Raw genomic sequence first — 7,401 nt, 5'->3', positions numbered from 1 at the left:
TCTGCACAGAACACAAACATGGAGAACATTTGCCTTCACTATAGTATGTGTTGTAAATCAAATGGTAGCTTACCCATGTTTTTAAGGATGAGTAAGAATTTGTCAAGTGGATGAAGGTAGAAACAGTGACCCAGGAAGACTCCAAAGGGTAGGAATCATTTGAAAGGCAGTGTCTTGGGGACCAGCATGCACTGAGACTAAGAAATGAATAGGAGGGTGGAGGTGACAAGGGAGAGAGCAGGCAAAGGGGAGGAAGGGGAGTTAGAAAGGGCCATAAATGTCCCCCAAAGGAGCTTGGACCTGGTACAACTGAAAACCAGTGTGCAGCATGGTGCTTTAAATCCCTCCCTGTTTAACTCCATCTCCCTTGGAACTCTGTGCCTATTATTAGCCTGCTTCATGCCTCCTTTTCAACTGCTAGAAAAATACTTGCATATGGGCACCAGTTCTGTATCACTGAGCTATACCTACAGTTTTTGTTTATTATTTTAAAAAATATTTATTTTCACTCATATGTATGCCTTTATGACTGTATGTATATGTTTGTGCATGTGTTTAACTGGGTTCTCCCTCTGTGTTCTTCCCGCCACCCCCCCCCACCATACCACCACCAGGTTTATATTCTTGATGGTAGAACATAGACCCCAACCTTGCTCAGTTAATGCTGTGATTTCCCTCATTTGTGAACTTGATTTGACTCCAGTCTGGCATCCAACACCCTCTGCAGTCTGGAGCTGAGTCCCTTCTTCTCCATCTTCAGAATGACCATCTATCAGCCACACAGTCCAGGCAAGCTGAGTATCTCTCAGTTTATTCCTGGTTTGCCCTTATGGTGACTTCTCAACTCTTTTACCCATTGATGCCGTCTCCAAGAGTTCTGCTTGTTGGAGCCCATCCCCAGCCTTTGAATCCCTGAGGTGTATTAGCCATTCTTCTCTATTGGCCTATGTGGTATGGTCATTGCTTGTGTTATGTTTTCAATCAACACTCCATGAGTATTATGTAGTTGCATCATGCACCCCATACCAAGCTAAATGCTCAGTCAATAGATCTGACCAGAACAGTCTGCTGCCTGTCCTTACCTTGCTAACCAGATGGTGGATTGTCACTCCTACCAGCCAATGGTTCTCAACATCAGGTAGTAGTGACCAAACATAAAGTCTTGTTATCCTCAGAGGTAGTGGACATGTGGCAATGCCTGGAGTCATTTTTAATGATCTCAGCTGGACAGAGATGCTACTGGCAGGAGATTTCTCAGTCACCATAAGTTCATAGGCTCATGTCCACAGCATCAGTTGTCAAACATGTCAAAAATGCTGAGGTTGAGAGATCCTGTTTTAGGTTTAAATCCCCTGGATGTGTGGAGCATGTTTGTTATTTAGTATTTCCCTGAAACAGCCAACATGATAGCTTGATACACTGTCACTTCTAAACAGTTTCAGGAGTAAAAATGGCACCCTTAGGATGTAGGAAAGGGATAAGTTTTAATTAGGAAAAGCAATAAGAAATATTAGTTAATTTCAGGGAGGAAATCATGGCCTAACCCTCTTTGCTATGGGCATGGTAAATTAAGTTAGTATTTTATGCTCTGCTGTTGTGTTTTCTTCATGATATTTATTGTATAAATCCACCAGCTTACATAACTCATTGAGAAAGCAAGGGATTAATTAGGCAATTTCAAGATGCATAAATACATTAATAGTAACAAAAATATATACAGTGATTGGAGAACACATTAAGAGACCTAAATCAAAGATAATACAGGCAATAAGACGTAACAGTAGAAGAAAAGCTTGCAATTGCTAGAAATATCGTTTGTATTCAACCATCCAGTAGGTTCCTGGTACGAACCTTCTGTTTGTAACCAGACTCTTCATTTTATCATTCACACCTTCTGTGAACTTGCTTTACTGCGGGTGTGAATTTAATATGAAGGGTCATGAGAGGTCACTGCCTTGGCAATGACCTAACACCCTCAGCTTTCGAAATACTTCCTGTCTGCACAATGAAGACAATTTTCTGGTAGTGGGTGGAATTTGGGGACTCACTAACTGTGCAACAATTAGGGTACATGCAGATCAGGTTCAGGCTAAATTACAAGCCCCAGCCAAGCCTGGCATCACCTCTCGCATAGGAAAATTTCTTCCACTGCTATCCAAAGAAGTCTTTCCTCCAGGGCATATATTCTTACTCGGTTAGCCGAAGCTCTTACTGAGAATTAATCCAAACGGATTCTTTCGATTTTCAGAGAGTGAAGCAGAGGCAAGGAGTTAATATGGGCCCCCACAAGTACAGAGCTAGGGAATTCTATGGCCTGGCCTGGAGCCTTCCATTGTTACATTGTATACATTGTTCTTTGGTTTTGAACACATCTGCTGCTACTGAACAGTCGTGACGTTTGGCATGCCTGTCTCCTAGTTATTGACTTTATTTCAATTGCTATTTGCTTTCTGGTGGGTCTTATAGCAAAAAGAGAGCTGTATACCCTTAACCCAACATGGACATGTCGTGCCTCAAGTGTAGCAGTCAGTGTGGGCAGCTGTCAGTGCCTAACCAGGAAAACAGTCACTCATCCGCAGAGTGCAGAGAAGACTCAGCACAAGCAAGAGGTCAAAGGCTACTGGGAGGATTCCAAGGGTCAAGAAGACAAAAGGCAACATTGCTGGAAGTTGCAATGAACAGCTCTGGAAGACCAAAGTGGGGAATGGAGTCCCTCTGCTCATGGCCATTGAGCTCTCTAGGCTGCCACTCCAGGCATCCGCAGATGCTACTGCTGCCCACAGGGAGAGCAGCACAGGGAGAGCAGGGTCCCGGAGCAGGTGCCAAGGGAAGCATGAAGGCGATGTCTGCCAAGGAGCTGCTTTTGTTGGCAACCGGAGAACACCTAGACCATGCAATCACCTTCCCTGTGCCCGGCTGTCTCCCAGAGAATTTTCCCATGTAAGCTAGCCATGTAGTAGACAGACTCCCTGTCCCAGTGGGAGAGAGGTGAACTGAGTGACCACAATGTCTAGCTCTGTGAATCAGCAACTGGAAATCCTGTGAATATCTTGTGTAAAAAGCAAGTTGCACCTGTGTTTATAAAAGAACATCCATCTTCCCCGCCCCTGCCTCTCCTTCTGCTCTCTCCCCCTCCTTCATCATATACTATTGTAAATGGGAATGCCAACTGACCCAGACAGCACCCTGCCTCCCTGAGAGTTGGTTATACGCTAGTGCTAGTGGCAGATAAGACAAGCAAACTTTGAGCTCTCCCTACCCCTTTCTTTCATTGTTTTTGGTGTTGGCTTTTCTATTCCTAATTTTCCCAGGATGGCAATTCCCTTATTTAAATGACATGCAGATGCTGCTTAATATTCATGAATCAGAATGCTGTTTACACTCTCTCCTTAAATGTAAATTATTTGTGTAATAGGATGCTATTCCAAGCCAGAGGAGGAGCTGGCTAATGAGAGCGAGAGAGACTTTCATAGCCTTTTCCTTTGCAGCTGAGACTCGGAGTTGGTCGAGGTGTTTTCGTTTAATTGGATCAAGGAATGTTAATAAGTGCTTTGTCAAAGCAAAACATATGAATCCATAGCTCATAGGGTTTTTTTTTTCCCACAGATCTTTCTGGGGGAGGAAAACTAGTTTCATTCATTCAGCTAAATTTATGCATGGTTAACAGAGTATCGGGTGCTGAGTCTACAGAAGAGAACAACAGAGCCCTTGTTCTCAAGGGGCTTGTCACCTGGGACATCTGGGCTGACAGATGAACAGTGTTGGGCACAAAGTACCTGCGAAAGAATGTCACATTAACATGGGGACTCTGGGAAGGACTCCAAGAGAAGGGAGGCTCTGGATGGATTTGCAAACAGGTCTGAGGAGGAAAGGGAGAGGGAGAAGAGAGGGAAAGGGCTTTCAACCTCAGGGCTCCAGCACAGGGATGGTCATGGGACTGGTTTTTAAGGAAAGAGAAAATGACGTCTGCCAAAGAGTTGCTTTTGTTGGCGACCTAGGAACGTAGAGGCCATACAATGACCTTCCCTGAGCCAGGCTGTCTCACCCAGAGAACTTTCCCATGTTGTTCATTGGCACCCTAATAATTTATTAAATGAATGTTTGATGCCCGGTGGCACAAAGAAAGCATGACAATTCTTCAAGGCAGGCATTCTGGAAGAGATATCACCTCGCTGGGGCGCGGGGTGAGGCATTAACAGTTGTGTGCTTAGCTCCCCCTGTTGTTGGGGTCTGTAATCTCTGTGACCATATTTCTTGGGCAGAAGAACTGAAACAAAGTGGTTCTTACTGGTGAGACTTAGTCCTTAGGTATATACTCTCCCACTGAGGAAGGAGAACGTCTTTTTCCTGGCAGACTAAACTGTCCAGCAAACCCAATGTCTTGGTGCCTTTGTGGAAGTCACACCCTTAAACTACTGAATTATTCTCCGATCTCCCACAAGCACCTTGGCTTACCACACACTTCGGGAGCCTTAATGAGAGGACAGTGTCACATCCCTAGGCTCCTTGTTTGCTGTTTCTGTGTCATCTGTCACATCTGAGCAGCACTGAGGTAGTCAGCAAGGGATTCCGAGCCTTCCGCAGCACAGCTAAATTGAGAAGTAGCTTTCACAATGGAAAATTTGCTCTCTGGGTAAACGTCTGCCAGACCATCCTTTACCTTCCTTCTGAAACCTTTATGAGGAGCGGAGTGAGCAGGTCTTAAAAGAGGAGAGAATTCCCAACAGGGTTTCCAGGAAGTTGCTTGCCAGGAGTGACAGGGAGGGAGGGAGAGGGGGACGGGAGAGACAGTTATAAGGAGAGGGAGGGAGAAAGGGGAGAGAGGAAAGGAGATGGGTGGGGGAGGGGGAAACTGCTGGAAGGTGGGAAAGAGGGCGAGGAAGACAGAGAGAAAGGAGAGGGAGGGAAAGAAGAGAGGAAAGAGGAAAGAGTGAGGAGGAGGTGAGAGAGGAGGGAGACAGAGGGTGGGAGAAAGAACTAAAAAGGGACAGGAAAAGAAAGGAGGGGAAGAGAAAAAAGAAGGAGCTAAGAGGGAAGAGGGGATATGGAACATGTATCGAAGACAGAGAGGAAAACGGAGGCAGGGGAGGAAAATAGAAAGGAAAGGGGGAGAGAGGGGACGTGGGGAAAGGGAGGAAGAGTTGATGAAGGGCTGGTGCTCTGTGGCAAGGCTCAGGCCTCGTTAGTTGGAGGCCATGCTAGTGGCAGGCTTGAAATAGCCATGAGAGTATCCATCATGTTTCCAGGTCTGGAAGTCTCCAGAAAAAGATGAGTGACTGAGTGTGCAGTGGGGCATCACCGCTCAGGCTTGTGCCCCAGGTGAGAACCGCAGGCCTGTATTTATTGTTCCGCGACCGTTTTCCATTATGGACACACACACCCCCAAAGACTCAGGTATTGGGCTCAGTTTTTCAGAGAGGAATGTAGTAACTCAGTTCACATCCACCAGGGTCTCGTGGCAAGCCAAGTAAAGCTTTGTTTTCTGTTCCAGTGACAAAATGGTGATGAACAGGTCTACAATCTCTTTCTGCACTGTAAAACTCACCCTTTGGCCCTGTCTGAAAGGAGAGCCATTTCTAGGAGCAGCTTGCTAGAAAGAGGCGGGTGTTAAAAGTTGTTCTCCCAGCCCTGGGAGTCAGGCTCTGAACTGGCCAAGGGCTGAATCGGCAGTTTGGTGGCTTGATAGCACCTGTTTTTCCTCCAGATCTTCTAAAATAACACAAAGATGGCCATCGTGCAATTTAACCCTCCCTTTCTCCTAGCCTCCCTGCAGGAAATTAGTCCTCTCAAAGACTCTCAAATCCAACAGCTTCAGGAGAAACCGAGGGGCACTAGAAAAGGCTGCCTGCCCAACGAGACACGGCTGAGGAGATCTTTGAGGAAAATTGAAGCAACTAATTGAGAGAAGGTTGTCCCCAGCCTGGAAAGACAGCACTGCCACTCCCCACAGGTTAGACTTGAATCTGAAACGTCCCTGCAGGCTGTTTTGAACAATTGTTCCCCAGCCTCTGGTGCCATTTGCAGAAGCTTGGGAACCTTTTAAGAGATGGGGCTAGCAGGCAGAGGTAGGTCACCAGCAGATGCCCTCGGAAGATACAGAAGACCTGGTTAATGTCTCACTCTCTGTTCCCTGATCCAGGGAGACATGAACAGCTTCCACCACTGATGTTCCTGCCACCACAGACTGAGAGGCTATGTCCTGCCTTCCCCCTGTTGCAGCATTTTCTCTGTCCAATCACATTAGGGCAGTGACAGGCCCATGATTGGACAGGAATAGGGAGGCGGAGCTAGAAGTTTAGGAGTGAGAGAGGTCTGAGGAGACTTAGAAGAAGCAAGAGAAATCAACACGGAGGCAAACCAACAGGAAGATGATCCAGACCCAGCGTGGTTTTAAACAGCCACAGGTAGCTAAGGTTTTCACAAGGTTAGAATAATCGAGTTAAAGCATTATCTTTGTCATTTGGCTCTGAAATTATTGTATTGGCGTCTTGTTAATTGTGGTCTTATTGATATATAAACCTGATTAGATAATTAAGCCTAAAGAGTCATGTTTCTAACGGGTAACTAGGTGCTAGGTGACTGATTGTGGGGTGTGTGGGGCATTGCATGTAAGTGAGTTGATATTGCTAGCTGGAAGAGAATAGCAGGACCCCGCCTGGTCATAGTGTTGAGGCCGGTTAGTACCGGTACTAGAGCGGTAGTCTGGCAGAGCAGGAGAGATTGAAGGGTGATCTTTTTAAATATTTTCCACAACATTCCCTCACTCACCTTGATGGACGAAACTCTCTGAAACCAAGAGCAAAAATAAATCTCTCCTCCCCAAGCTGTTTCTGTCATGTATTTTAGTCATAACAACACCAAAGTAACTAATATACCCAAAGACCTTACATTAGGTCCAGGATGACGGTCCAGGACCACACATCCTCACGGGAGAGCTAAAGAAGGACCCTTGCTGCCTGGGAAACAACTGGAACAAAAGCAGCCAGAAGGAGGCTCTTCCACTTGCCTCCTGAGGCAGCCCCACCCCCATCCCAAGATTCCCCAGGTTGCCTTTGAATCCTGACATTCTAAGAGGCCATCCAGATGTCAACAATACCGCGGTGAACAAGCCAAGATGCCTTTCTAACTAGCCTGGTCTACAGAGTGAATTTCAGGACAGCCAGGGCTCTGTAGGGAGACTCTGTCTCAAGGAGGAGGTGAAGGAGGAGAAAGAGGAAAAGGAGGAGGGGGAGGACAAGGAGGAGGGGGAGGAGGAAGAAAAAAGACGAGGTAGAAAAGAAAAAGGATGAGTAAAAGGATGATGATGAGGAGAATGAAGAGGAGAGAGGGAAGAAGATTGATTAAGACCCACCTTCTGGTAGCAAATGAGGAACTACTCTTTGATTAAAGACAGATTTAAAA

The sequence above is a fragment of the Mastomys coucha genome, unplaced genomic scaffold, assembly GCF_008632895.1.
Source record: "Mastomys coucha isolate ucsf_1 unplaced genomic scaffold, UCSF_Mcou_1 pScaffold9, whole genome shotgun sequence".
Classification (NCBI taxonomy): Eukaryota; Metazoa; Chordata; class Mammalia; order Rodentia; family Muridae; genus Mastomys; species Mastomys coucha.
The sequence above is the reverse complement of the archived record's forward strand: the minus strand, read 5'-3'. Positions refer to the sequence as shown.